This window comes from Gopherus evgoodei, chromosome 5, assembly GCF_007399415.2.
Source record: "Gopherus evgoodei ecotype Sinaloan lineage chromosome 5, rGopEvg1_v1.p, whole genome shotgun sequence".
NCBI classification, from domain to species: domain Eukaryota; kingdom Metazoa; phylum Chordata; order Testudines; family Testudinidae; genus Gopherus; species Gopherus evgoodei.
Genome location: NC_044326.1, coordinates 80,322,155 through 80,336,860, shown reverse-complemented (window position 1 = coordinate 80,336,860; position 14,706 = coordinate 80,322,155). Strand labels below are relative to the sequence as shown.

Here is a 14,706-nt window from a genome sequence, read left to right as displayed (position 1 = left end):
GGGAGGAGATTGGGTTGAGGTGGTAGGTAAGAATGAAGGGGTATGAAGGAAATGGTGATGTATATGGTTTGTGGGAGAGATGGTGGGGTAAGAGTTTCATTGGAGGGGACAGATTGTAATTAGGGGAGAACACTGAAAGGATCAGAAATAAAGACCAGTCTTTTTACCATTATGAATCTTACCCTAAAGTGTCCCAGTTTTTTCATTCAGAAAGGCAGAGAACTGGATAAAGCATGAGGGCACTCCTTTTTCTTCATACTTCCCCACCAACATTCATTGTACCTCAACAAAAAGCTTCCCAAGTGACACTCTTGACCTCTGAATCACAGCTTTTCACTTTGAAAAGTTTGCCACATGCAGCTACACCACTTATTTGGGACACCAACCACTGCTGTATTTAGTACTTCAAGTAAATGATATGACATGGTGAGGAGAGAAACAGATACATTGCTAGTTCTTTAAAGGCTCCAAATCTACTGGTAAATCACTTTAAATGGGGAAGTGCACACATTAACTCACTGTCATATCCCCTGATAAATTACATTTACTTGTTCTGCCCCATAAAGTATAAGTCTACTGGGACTTAGGAAACTTGTAAAAATATCGTCAGTGATGTGATGAGAAGAAGAGGGGAAATTCTAGAATGACCTTCTCAAACTAGTATGAAGCTGAGAGCCATTGGTTAAAAGAGCTGCTCAGCTACGAGTGTGTTTCAAAAGCTGAACTTTTATTTCAGGGGTAATACAATAGAAATCATTAGAATTATACTTGAGATTTTTTTCCTGAATGGTTTCCTTTGAGTCATAAAGTGAGATTAAGCTAACATATATACTTCTATTTACCAAATACTAGCTGTGCTGCTTAAAATGCATACAACAGCATTGTAAAAAGCAGGTTACCTTTTAGCGATAGCTGACAATTTTATATAATTCACAGGCTCTCATTCTGGGAATGAGAACTACCCTCCATTTCTTTATGACTAAATGGGATTGAAGTCCTGCTTTCTTCTGCTTGTAAAATGGGGCCACAGCATAGAAAAGGTTGAGAACCCTTGTTCCATTTAACAGTTGTAAATGGTTTTTGTACAAGTAATTCCACATATCACAGATATCTGCCTTCCACTCATCTTGATGGATTATAATCTGATATTGTACAAACAGGGCCATGCAAGAGTGCAATGAGTAGCTGTAGGATATGCTGAGTAGAATGCACTTCTGATACCAACATAGCAGATCCCATCTATTGGTCTGCATCCTGCATTTTGGGGTTACACCTGGGTTGCAATAGTGAAGGCGGGAATAGTTGCCATGAACCTGCAGGTCATGCTCGTGTCACATTTCTTGGATTCACTTACAGCCATGTTCATGCAATGCTGCACATCTTGACCTGTATGTAGAGTCTAAGGAACCCAGCTCCACATTCTGTAGGTGTCTCCTCATTGAGTGGAAACCTTGTTTATGAAGGTTCACTGAGATAATTCTACACCATGATTTCAATTACTCTATTGTGTGCTGGATGTGGCTTATGGGCTGGAAGGCAGACTTTTAGATCAAGTCCCCACTCTTCTTCTTTTTGTAAGTTTGAATGTAATTTATATAATTTTTTTAAAAAATCTGTTCCTTGTGGTGCCCCTATGACAAGGCACTCTATACTGCACAATGCTGTGTACCCTCTGCATGGAATCCCCAAATCTTGTTCCTATCTCTGTAACAAAACATTGCTATGGTATCATTTCTATACTACCCACTCACACTATTTTTCAAACTTTGAAACAAATGTCTACATTTGGGCAGGCTGCATTAACCCCCACAAGATGAATGTTTTGGAAAACTGAGTGTGTGGAAGTTGAAATTTTGTTTTGAAATATTTATAACCATTCACTTTAATAATATATTGATAGTGAAATAAGAGGTAATTACAATTAGAAATCCAGTTAAAAAGATGCTAAATTGTTCTCTGAATTCTTAAACAAACTGAAACAAAAGCCGTGAGTTTTTTCCAAACGTGCATAATCTTCAGGAACAACCCATTTTGCGCCCCCCCGCCTCCCCCCCAAAAAAACCCGAACCAAAAACACAATTCTACATTTCAGTATCAATTATTTATTGTAAATGTTGCTCAATTTCTCGTTTTTGTCTTTTTGTTCTGCATTTCTTCCTTTTGAACATTTCCTCTAACCATCTTCTGCTGAAATACAGAAAGAACAGGCAAAATGAAAATTTGACAAAAGGTATCCAGCCTCTTCATATGCAGGAACAGAATTTGAATCTATTGGCAAAAAGAATCACTTTAAATGAGATCATATCAATTTAATATTTGGGAGAAGTGAGATGATATAGCGGTTCCTATTTAAGTTTGTTTAATATTTCTCATCTTAGCTATTCATTTTCAAACATATTTATTTTTTAAAGAATCTAATTAACCAGATTAATTTTTACTACACTATCTTCAGGGATATTTATTAACCTAGGCGATTCTCAAAAGCCCAACGTTCATTCTTTTCTCTTGGAAAAGTAACATGTTTAATATGAATTTTAGATCGAAGGACATCCATCCAGTATGAAAATTAATCTCAATCGATTAAAAAAAAATATTGAGAGAATATAACATAGTAATCATGGGTACTTTGGAGACTACAAACCCAGCTTTATTAATACTCAGTTAAGCATAATATGATCTTGGTCCTAGAATAAGAACAAGAAGATTTAGGGCCAATTAAGTACTCAGAGAATATGAAGATGTGTTTGTTATGATGGTTGCAAAACTAACACATCACCTATATATGTGTGTATATATTTTTATATATATATAAAGTGTGCTTGCTCTTGCGCTCTCTCTCTCTCGCGCACACACACATGTTCCACCTTTCTCTAGAATAGTCTTCTTTATTCAAAAATCTAAGGCTCTTTGAATGCATAAATGAAGAGTTCCTACGACATATTATTAGGTCTAATGAGCTATATACTGACAGAGTGAAACTGGGGAAGTGATGTTCCTTCCCATTATCCTGACTATTCACAGCATCAGTTGCAGGAAAAGAGGAAACACTGCATGATTTATGTTTTAAATAGGCATGAGTTATCAGGGTTCAATGCAGTACTGTATGAAGAATGCTGATGCCTTGTGAGGGAGTCAGTAGGACTATGATCATTTGGCAAAAGTGATTTCAGATGTTTGTCCTGGAGCATTTGGGTTCTGACAGGTCAGGCACCCAGGGAAATAATTAGCATTATTTCTTTATGAGCATACCCAGAATGAGAGATGGAGGATGGGTATATTTATGCCATGTATCTTCCAGGAAACACTCAAATGTGTGTGTATGTAGCACTCTGGAGGGTGACTAGATAAAATGCTGAATAGGTGTATGTCTTCTGTAAAACATGGGGGAGTTGGCAGGGCATGCCCTTATGCACGTGTATGTGTGTCTGTGGGGGGGTAAGTAGCTGCTCAAATAGTATGAGAAACAGTTGTAGAAAATATCTCTTGCAGAGCTGTTGAATAGACAGCTGATCAAAACATGTCAGCTCCATGCAAAAATCTTCACTTCCCACTACATAAAAAATTCAAACCACAGCAAACCATAGGAGGCTGATCTATAGGAGTACATGCTGCATCTGACTAAGTGCTTTGATAAGCTAGCTGTGGGAGGTACATTTGTGAGCCTCTATTGCATGGTTGCTAAGAGCCTAAATGAAGACAGCTGTGATGACTTAGTGCTAGCATCAGCAGGAGCTAAAATTCTGTCTGCTACATCAAAGCTGTTGTTGACATCTGAAACTGAAATATCATCAAGATACCAAAAGTAGGTCTGCATTCCTTTTTCATTTTCACCAAGACAAAAAATGTTGTTTTCCAAGACACTGTATGTGGGGGCAGGAGTGGGGTATATATGTAGTAATAATCTCTCTCTCTCTCTCTCTCAGAAAATAACACCTAGAATATAGAAAAAGCAATCGAGATCAAGACTAACAGGGTTCATGAACTTATCTATTTCTTTTTTGGAGGACAGGCCCATCAATGGTTATTGGGCAGGGATGGTGTCCCTAGCCTGTGTTTGCCAGAAGCTGGGAATGAGCGACAGGGAAGGATCACTTGATGATTACCTGTTCTGTTCATTCCTTCTGGGGCACCTGGCAGTGGCCACTGTTGGAAGACAGGATACTGGGCTAGATGGCCCTTTTAGTCTGACCCAGTATGGCTGTTCTTCTGAGATAATGAGAATGTACTGGAATCAGAAATACAGTAAAATAGGGGCTGGGGGGAGAAATATTAAAGTAATGAGCATACTATTGAATTGGCATAGCATATGTGCAGTTATCAAAATTCCATGGGATGCAATAATCTGACTTTTTCCTAATATGATATATGGGGCCAAATCTTCTTCAAAAATCTCTTGTTTTGTGTGTACAATGAGTGAGTGTGCAAATGTAATAAGGTACTTCTCTACAAAGTAGTTGGTGTACAGCCTCCTGGGGGGTGGATAAGGGCTGATTCAGTCTTTACTGTAGCTTATAGCAGCCCTGACAGATGCTCTGAATTGCCCTCCAGCTGCAACAGACCCCAATAGACCATTCACTAACCAGGGCTTGCTGGAGCACAATGTGCTCTGTCCAAACTTATTCTCATATCTGGCATGTTCCCCATGCCAGGGGCTGAGTAGGAGGCTTATAGGGGTTGTGACTGGAGTTGCCAACTGTCTTTTTAGCTAGTCAGTTATATACAGGAGCTATGATGCGGGCCAAGGATTGAGCACTATATATCTAAATAATGGATGACTATCTGAGTGCATGTGAATACCTATTATTATAAACCATTCATCCTTGGTGTTGGGGGTATGTCTATGCTGCATTTGGGAGGTGTGATTCCCAAACAGGTAGGTAGACTCATCCTAGCTCTGCTCACACTAACATGCTAAAAATATCAGGGTAGCTCTTGCAGCATAGGGTAGCCTCTTAAGCTTGGACCAGGAGGGAGGCAGGATCATACTAAGGCAGCAAGCCTGAGCTCTCATCCCTGCAGCAGGGTCCACACTGCTATTTTTAGTATACAGACTCTCGCTAGCTCTTCTCACTCGATCTACCTGCTCTGGGAATGCCACCTCCCAGCTGTAGTGTATTAGGCTCTGTCTACTCTACAAACTAATGGTGAGATTCCCCTGCTCATGTACACATTCCCACTCTAGCTCTCATTGAGTTAAAGCAAATATAAATAGCAGTGTCGCTGCAGTAACACTAGTAGCAGCAGTGGAAACACGGCTCAGCCATGCCTCCACTGGCACTACCTTTGCTACTGCAACTACGCTGCTATTTATACTCAAGTATGTGCACATGAGCTGGGAAATCATTACTCCCTTTATTTATAACGTAGCCCTAGTCTTAGAGGCAAACTGTGCTATGACTAGTTATATAGCAAAGCCTTCAAAATAGTGGAAAGAAAAAATCCTGGCCTATAATAAATACCCTGAGTCTCTTCGATGCATAATTCAGTAATTAGGCCTCATACTTCTGATGGGTTTTTGGGTACTGCATCCAAAGTATAGCAGAAAAACACAGAATACATAAAAGGTATACACTTGAACAATGTAAATGTCCCACCTGTTAGAACGGTTAGTTGAAATTATTATATACAAATGTTTTATGGGTTTTTAATCAGTTATAAGCCAAATGAAAGCCCAAATTATTTTAGTTAATGTATCATTCATGAAAGATTCAGAAATTTAATGAAATCCTTTCTAGCTACACGAGAGAGGCCCGTCATAGGCCTACAACCACCAATTCATTTAATGAGTTAATAAACCATTTATGTTCACTTCCACTATGAGCTGGATTCAAATCTGCATTCTAAGGATAAAATCCCTTTTACAGTTCCTGAGCCATTTAGGATGCATATGTAGGCAGAATCTTACTAATCGTTGATTTGTCAGAATTCTTTGTTGTTGCTATAAAATGCCTTTTTAGATTAGGAATTCAATAAGTAAAGTTAACATTCCAGTGTCTCTTCCCTTCCCCACCTTCCATCTTTATATAAAACTCAGATTATAATTGCAGTCCTGAAGAAGTTATATAAACTTTAATTGTGATACTATGACAGGGAATATTGTATTTATACAGTTTTTATTATACTGTTCTTACTCTGGTCTTTGGGCATGTTCAAATTAACAGAACTTTGTCTATAAACTGGCACAAATCCAATGAAAATCTGAGCCCCATTTCTGTCCAAATCCCCTGAAATAACTTTTAATCCAACTTCATTAATTAATTACTCTCATTTAGGCTTCATGATGTCCTCAGGAAAGACCCTAGTTTATCATTGTAAAACTATAAGGAAAGATTTTATTGTAGCATATATGTAATAACGATCAAGGGAATATGCTTTTCACGGTATTTGGTTTCAATGATATTTTGAATGGGATTATCATGAGGGGGAACAATGTTTTTAGTATTTTCAAGGGGATAAAAGCAATAAACATGGCTTAGTGGCAAAAAGAGGGAGATCTCTCTAGTGAATTCTTCGGGTCACAGCCTGCTGGTAATTTCACTTCGTTACATAACACTTTAATCATAGCCTCATCACAGTCGCTATATAGTTCCTTATTGTAACAACAAGGGGACTGTGAAAGATTCTCCAGATCCGGAGAAAACATTTTTCTTTTTACAAGTGGCATTTTTTTTTGTTTGTTTTTGAAAATGGTTTCAGGAAAGCACTTTCCAACTGACATTTTATGAAATTACAAATCCTGGTGACAATGGGAGAGGAATGCAGTGCCAAAGATGAGAATATTGCTGGCAACGCAGGCACTGACAGTGGCAATGTCGAAGATAAAGCTAGTAGTAATTTTCTCAAATCAAATATAAATATTTGGAGGCACAAGCTCTAAATCAAGACAGCAGGATGTAGTCTCATTTTCTGTCTGCCTAATCTAATATTAATCTTATATAAAACATGTTCATCACTTTAGTATCTGAGAGCCTCAGAAAAATGATCCCAATAACAAAATTAGTCCTGCAAAGGGTATAGTTTAATCTAGTTTCCTCCTTACTTCACTTAAAAATCCTTATCTGCTTCCTCCTTCCCATTGAAGAGACTCAGAGATAATAATGTTATGGGCTAATACAAGCAATTCTAGAATTTTATTCCAAAAAGAAGGTTTTCTGATCCCATTGTTATCCAGGATATATATTGAAATATATACCCTTAACTTAAATTGCTCTGTTACATTTAGCAGTGAAGTAGTGCATACACTTTCATATGCAGAGCGTCTAACCTTCAGATCCATATTTTTCACAGTTCTGCCTGAATTTCCCTTCCTCTTGCAGTCAATGGTAAAAACCCATTTATTTGCCTGGTACAGGATGAGGCTATAAAACCTAGTATTCTATGTTGTGCTATTATACCAGTGGGTGCATCAATGTTGTAAATAGGGCTGTCAATTAATTGTAGCTAACTACGCAATTAACTGTGACTAAAAAAATTAACCATGATTAATCTCACTGTTAAACAACAGAATACCAGTTGAAATTTATTAACTAATTTTGGATGTTTTGTACACTTTCAAATATATTGATTTCTATTGCAACATAGAATATAAAGTGTACAGTGCTCACTTTGTAATAAAAATATACATATTTGCACTGTAAATATAGATAAGACAGCATTTTTCAATTCACCTCATACAAGAACTGTTGTGCAATCTTTGTGAAAGTGTAACTTACAAATGTAGATTTTTTTTTGTTACATAACCGCACTCAAACAAAACAATGTAAAACTTTAGAGCCTACAAGTCCACTCAGTCCTACTTCTTGTTTAGCCAATTGCAAAGACAAACAAGTTTGTTTACATTTACGGGAGATACTGCTGGCTGACTCTCTTATTTACAATGTCACCTGAAAGTGAGAAAAGGCATTCATGTGGCACACTTGTAGCCAGCATTGCAAGGAATTTATGTGCCAGATATGCTAAACATTAATATGCCCCTTCATGCTTCAGCTACCATTCCAGAAGACATACTTCCATGCTGATGTTGCTAGGTGTTTGTTTGTTTTTTTTATTCTTAAATTTTGTGATTGTACTCCTTGCAGGAGAATTGTATGTCTCCTGTTCTGTTTTACCCACATTCTGCCATATATTTCATGTTATAGCAGTCTCAGATAATGACCTAGCACATGTTTGTTTTAAGAACACTTTCACAGCAGATTTGGCAAAATGCAAAGGAGGCACTAAGGTGAGATGTCTAAGAATAGATTCAGCACTTGACACAAGGTTTATGACTCTAGAGTGCCTTCCAAAATCTGAGGGATGCAGTGTGGAGCATGCATTCAGATGTCTTAAAAGAGCAACACTCCAATGCTAAAACTACAGAACCCAAACCACCAAAAAAGAAAATCAACCTTCTGCTGGTGGCATCTGACTCAGATGATGAAAATGAACATACGTTGGTCTGATCTGCTTTGGATAGTTATCGAACAGAACCTGTCGTCAGCATGGACGCATGTCTTCTGGAATGATGGCTGAAGCATGAAGGGGTATATGAATCTTTAGCGCATCTGGTACGTAACTATCTTATGATGCTAGCTACAATAGTGACATGTGAATACCTGTTCTCCCTTTGAGTTGACACTGTGAACAAGACATGGGCAGCATTATCTCCTGCAAATTGTAACCAAACTTGTTTGTCTGAGCAATTGGCTGAAGTAGGACTGAGTGGATTTGTAGGTTCTAATGTTTTTTACATTGTTTTATTTTCAATGCAGTTATTTTTTTGTACATAAGTCTACATTTATAAGTTCAATTTTCATGATAGAGATTGCACTACAGTACTATTTCTGTTTTTACAGTGCAAATATTTGTAATAAAAAGGAAATATAAAGTGAGCGCTATACACTTTGTATTCTGTTTGTAATTGAAATCAATATATTTGAAAATGTAGAAAACATCCAAAAATATTTAAATAAATGGTATTCTATTATTTAACAGTGCGATTAATTGAGATTTAACGTTTTTAATCACTTGACAGCCCTAGTTTTAAATCAACCTAACTGATGCATAGTTTAAGTTTTTTTTTTAAGATGGTTTGAAAGGATCTCCTCTCAAAATGATTAAATCCTGGAGGCAATTCTGTTGATATTTTAACTATAATACTGACTAAAACTTCTTTACTCTATAGTGGGTCAGTGAGTCATAACTGCCTTACCTTATGTGATTTATAATTTTAATTCATTAATGACCTGGAGAATAATAAAATTAAATAATGTAAACATACAGAAGTCAAATTGAGATGCTCCATATAAGAATATTCAACACTTTAACCTTAGAAACTGTAATATAATTCTTCCTAGTATAGTAGTACTATAAAGGTATCAGGCATTTATAGAAAAACATACTTACGGAATTGTATATAAATGCCATCAGTTTACAAGCAGATGTTTATGGCTCACAGAGCTGATCCTATAAGTTAATGAGTGAGAAGTAGGCAAGCAGTTAAGACTCAGGCTGAGCACCACGAATTCTTAAACTCTAAACCTGGCTCTAACACCTGTTCCCCTTTGTAGCCTGCTGCAAGTTGCCTAACATCTCTGCCTACATTTTCCCTTTCTAATATGGAGATCATAATACTTAAGCTACCTCTCGTGGGAGTTGTTATGTAGGTAACTAGTGTGTGTAAGAGCTCTGAAAATGCAAATGTCTATACAAATGCTGACTAGTATCATTATGGCGGCTCCATAGGTAAAGCTTGTAAATATATTTGAATGATCTAAACATGTATCTAATATTAAAAACAGAGACCAAATTGCTTTTGGGAATAGTTGCTCTTTTAAGATTCTACAAATATTACTGTGGAAAATAATTTAATTCTATTTGTACTCTTTGTAGAGACTAAAGAGCAATGTTGGCCATCAGAATTTTTCAACGTTTGATGGCTTATTACAGCACTGAGTATTTACTTTCCCAGGCAGAGATCATACAGGAACATGCTTGTTTGTTGGTGAACTAAATAAAATAGTTAAGATTGAAAACGTATTAGATACAGCTTCTACAGTAATTTAATTTTGTTGCATTCAACTGTAACTTCTGTATTTGCCTGCTTGTATGCTTCATTTCTAAATTTAAGAAGGCAGTGGTGTGTGTGTGTGTGTGTGTGTTTTTCCATCTGACTATACTTAGTAGAAATACAACATTAGAATATCCAATAGTGCAGCAACATTTAAAAATACATTGTAATGTAAATTTGTTAATCCTCAACTTTCTGGGTTAGATTATTAGTGGATTTTAAGATACAAATTGCCCAGATGTGGAGGAGTCATGCTGCATAAAGAACCCCAGGAGGAATTCCAGCTGACGCAGTCCAGTGTGTCCACATAATTAAATAGCCATAATATGGCACACCCATGTAAACTTAGTTTTAGCCCATTTCCAATGACTTAACACAAATAAATACTCGGCATGCAAATGATCATGCAGACTTGTGATTTGCCACGAAGTCTCATGGTGATTCCACTGTGCTCAGTTTACTTAATGGAACAAAATAGTATTCTAATGAGATTTCACAGATAAACTTGCATGGTAATTATGAAGTCTATTTACTTCATCACGGCATGTTTGAAATTGTATTTATAGGTTCATGAGGCATTTATTGGGTTCCAGCAACAATCTAAAAATCAATCTTCTATAGACAACAATACTGTCTTATCTTACTGATATTTACCAATACTTACCAGTGATACTGGTAAAGTAATACCCCTTGTGGACCATTCCCAGTCCATCAGCAAAGCATGTGAAAATTTACATGGTTACCTGAATCTCTGATTTCTGCTTGTTTCAACAAGCAAACTGGAAAGTGCATTTAATAAAATAACTAAGTCTCTCTAGAAAGGTGAGGTAAAATAAGATACATTGTTCATATAAGGAAACCTTTATTTGCTGTTATTTTAGTTCGTTCTCTCTCATTTGGTCTGTTATTTAGTCTTTCCTCTATCTTTCTGAGGAGAAAAAGTTCAAAGAAAAATATCCCCAGGTTTTGTTATCCTCTTATTACTCTTAGCAAGACTAATTCAGACTTATCAAATATCAGAGGGGTAGCCGTGTTGCATCTGATGAAGTGGGTATTCACCCACGAAAGTTCATGCTCCAAAATGTCTGTTAGTCCATAAGGTGCCACAGGATTCTTTTCAGACTTATCAGAAACTCTAATTTGGTGCATCTGTCTATTCTTTTTTCTTCTATGGCACTACAGTAAGTATTACGATTTGCCAGCCTCAGACTAGCAAATCAACTTGTGTAGAAAATGATACTGAAAGATCAGGGCAGAGCTCATTGCCATCATGCTCTGTTGCCTCCATGTTCTTACATTTTAAGAGATACCAATCTTAAATACCAAAATAAGAGAACTGTCCTTCTGGTCTCTAAGGCTTGCTCTCTCACTCTCTGGACTTCTGCTACAATTGATCTCCATTCTCTAGCCAAATCTGACTGGAACTCTAGAAGAGAGGATTTTCTTATTTTGTTGCCTTTTGACATGCTTCTACTGAAACCCCTAATCCTCCTGATTCTAAATCTGATCTTGCCAGCTAAGTTGATGGAAGAATCCTTGTAGCATGGAATATTTGACTCTCTCTCCAAATAGAGACAATGTGGCTTCATCAAGCTGCCTTTTTCTTACAATTCCACTTCTCAGGGCCTTGTGGATGCTGATCAACAAGAAAAACCTTTTTGCTACCAACTAAGCTATGATAAGGGATTTCATTAATTATGTATGCCACAATTGGCCAAACTCGGAACACAGCTCTTAAAACTGGTCTCTTGTTACAGATCTTCTATATATCTTGGTCTCTTGTGGAGGGAGTCCAAAGTGAGGGAATGTTTTAAGGCTATCATAATGGGCAAAGGGGAACTCTAATATTCAGTCAATAGTCATCAGCTGGACTGATTGAGTTGGTTGGGTTTCAGACAGACCTCTTGCCCTGATTAGAGAAAAGATGATCAGTGGCCTCAGTTCAGAAGAGGTAAGGTGTGACCATTACAAAAGTCTAATCATCATCCACTCAGATAGCCAATCCAGCACCAAAACCAGACAGATTATTGCTGGTTTTGTGTGCTGAGCTAGAAATTACCTTAGGCAGTTCCACATGGTATCTGATTCTCTGTATGATCTTGGGCAAACCACTTACACTCTCTCTGCCACATGTAAAAAGGAGTTGTGCGTATTGTGTACAATATAGTAGCTCTCAAAATACTTTTACAAAGATGAGTAAGTATCATTCTGATTCACTAAGGAATAAATCCTGCCCTTTCTGCTTAAGCAGTGGAAGGCTTAGCTTTGCGGAGAAGATGGAGTTGCTGTTTTGGGGCCCCATGCAAAGGATGTGCAACTCCTCTCCTACACAGCACAGAACTCTTACTCCTCTTTACAGGTGACGGTAGACCATAGACAGGCGTAGAGAAGGATGGCATGGATCTTCCATTCCTTCCTGTAGCAGGTGCCACACCAAGGGATAAAAAGGCTATTTCAGCCTAGTGGCTAGAGCCTCCTTGGAGCTGCTCTGTAATATTCATACATCACATATATCTGTTCAGGTGCACTAGCTACGAATTTGGCTATAAAAAAAGTTTAGTTGTCTTTGTTGAATGATTGTAATAGTTAATCATTCAGAAATTCAAGCCACAGTCCATATGCTTTAATTTACAGGGAGCATGTTGCTTTTATTACATATGGTATAGTCCTATATTGGGAACCTGTCTGTAGCAGCTGATATCCCATATGAACTGAAATGTATCAAGGCACGATAGATTAGCTAAGGCTAATTTCTCAGCTATGGCTTTTTGGGAAAATATGCACTATTTTCACTACCAAACAAAGGAAAAAACATACTCCTTGGTTCCTATCATGTCCAAATCCCAAAGGGCTCTGTTTTCTTTTTAAGGAAAATAAACTTCAATACTGCAGCTATATTGTACTGGATAACATGGGCCTTGAATCAGGCATGTGCTTAGATACTTTGCTAACTTTTAAGCATGTGAGCAGCCCCATTAACCTCAGTGGAACTACTCAGGTAACTAAAAGTATGTACACATAATACATAAAATGTGTCTGATTTCTTCAGTGCCTTGCATCTTATGTAGCTTAGAATGTCTTGAATATTGGGAAAAATGTATCCATATAATTTTGAAAAAAGTTAGAACAATTCTGACATTCCTCCTCCCGCCCCGCCCTGTCCTGTTCTTCCCCCTTCCCCTCCCGCATGATGTAGTCACTAACAATTATGGAAAGTTGAGGGCAAAGTGGGTTATTTCTGAGTGAGTTGGGTTTTTCATTTCTTTTCACTTTGAGGTGAAAATGAGGATACAAGGTGCAATGGAGTGCAGAACTGGGCCTAAACTATATATTAGGTCCGATTCACCACAGCTACTCTAGTTTTACATGTGTAACTACAGAGAAAGCAAAGGAGTTGAATCATGTAAAACTGGTGTAACTGGTGAATCAGGCCCACTTTATATATAGCAACTTCGTGAGGGACAGATCTCTATCCCCTAAAAAGAGGGCAAGAATTTTATTAAAATCCATTAGCTGTACCGAAGTACAGTATTTATATAAAATACATAGTCAACTCTCCATAGTCAAGTTAATGTATCTAATGCAACTAAGTTTTTTTTATTATTATTTTTTATTTCTTGTGCAACATTTACAATCCTAGCACTGCATTTTGTTCAGATTGACAGCATTTGTTGGCAACATCAGGTAAGGAATATTGGTAGTGATATAATCCAAGCTGTGGCAGGAATATAGGTATTTGGCTTGTAAGTAATAGGATAGACTTGTACTCTGGGACATGAAACATTGACAAGCATAGGAAGCCCACCAGGTATGTGGATTTGAGCAGGCTGATTTCTGCTGGCTGTGTAGAAGTTTTAGGGAAATGTGCTGTGTGTGGCAGGTCTGATGTAATAGTTGTTTAGGGTTTGGGAAATAAAGCAAGTTCATTTTTCTGTATTAACTTTCCTGCTATACATAAAATGAGAAAATTGCAAGCTTCTGTATCATTATTAGCTATTGATAATGGCTAATCTATAAAATATGGGATGGTAGAAAGTCTCTCTGGTGCATGTTAGTTAACTTACATTGGTTGGGGTTAGATTCTACAAGGGATTCATTATGCGTGTGCACCACTTACACAGAACTCTCTTGTATTCACTATTGAATAAAATGTCTACCATTAAATGCAAATGAACAAGAATGTACTTTTTTTTTTTCAGATTTTAAGCCCCTTTTCCATTCATTTAAACTTAGCTCCACTTATTTCTTCTGAAAAATCTTCTCATCATTGGCAACAAAAGAATATACCATGCTGTCAAAGGATGAGTTTTTACTAATGTTTGTGCACTTATACTTTCCTTGCTACTAGTAATAGTATAGAAGGTTTCTTTGGCCATAAGGCTAGAACCATTGTGAGTACATGCCTGAACCAGAGCCCATTGACATGTACTGCACTCCTTCCATTGAAAGCAGCAAAGAGTCCTGTGACACCTTATAGACTAACAGACGTATTGGAGCATGAGCTTTTGTGGGTGAATACCCACTTTGTCCCATGCATCTGGTGAAGTGGGTATTCACCCACGAAAGCTCTTGCTCCAATACGTCTGTTAGTCTATAAGGTGCCACAGGACTCTTTGCTGCTTTCACAGATCCAGACTAACATGGCTACCTCTCAGATA

General features: G+C 37.4%; 1 long non-coding RNA gene across 1 annotated transcript in view; it reads left to right on the top strand.

The window, feature by feature from the left end:
* Positions 1 to 3,732: 3,732 nt before the first annotated feature.
* Positions 3,733 to 14,706, top strand: part of LOC115652123 — a 114,433-nt gene continuing 103,459 nt past the window's right edge. The window contains exon 1 of the long non-coding RNA XR_004000554.1: positions 3,733 to 3,802. This is a non-coding gene — a long non-coding RNA (uncharacterized LOC115652123). The remainder of the gene's footprint in view (positions 3,803 to 14,706) is intronic.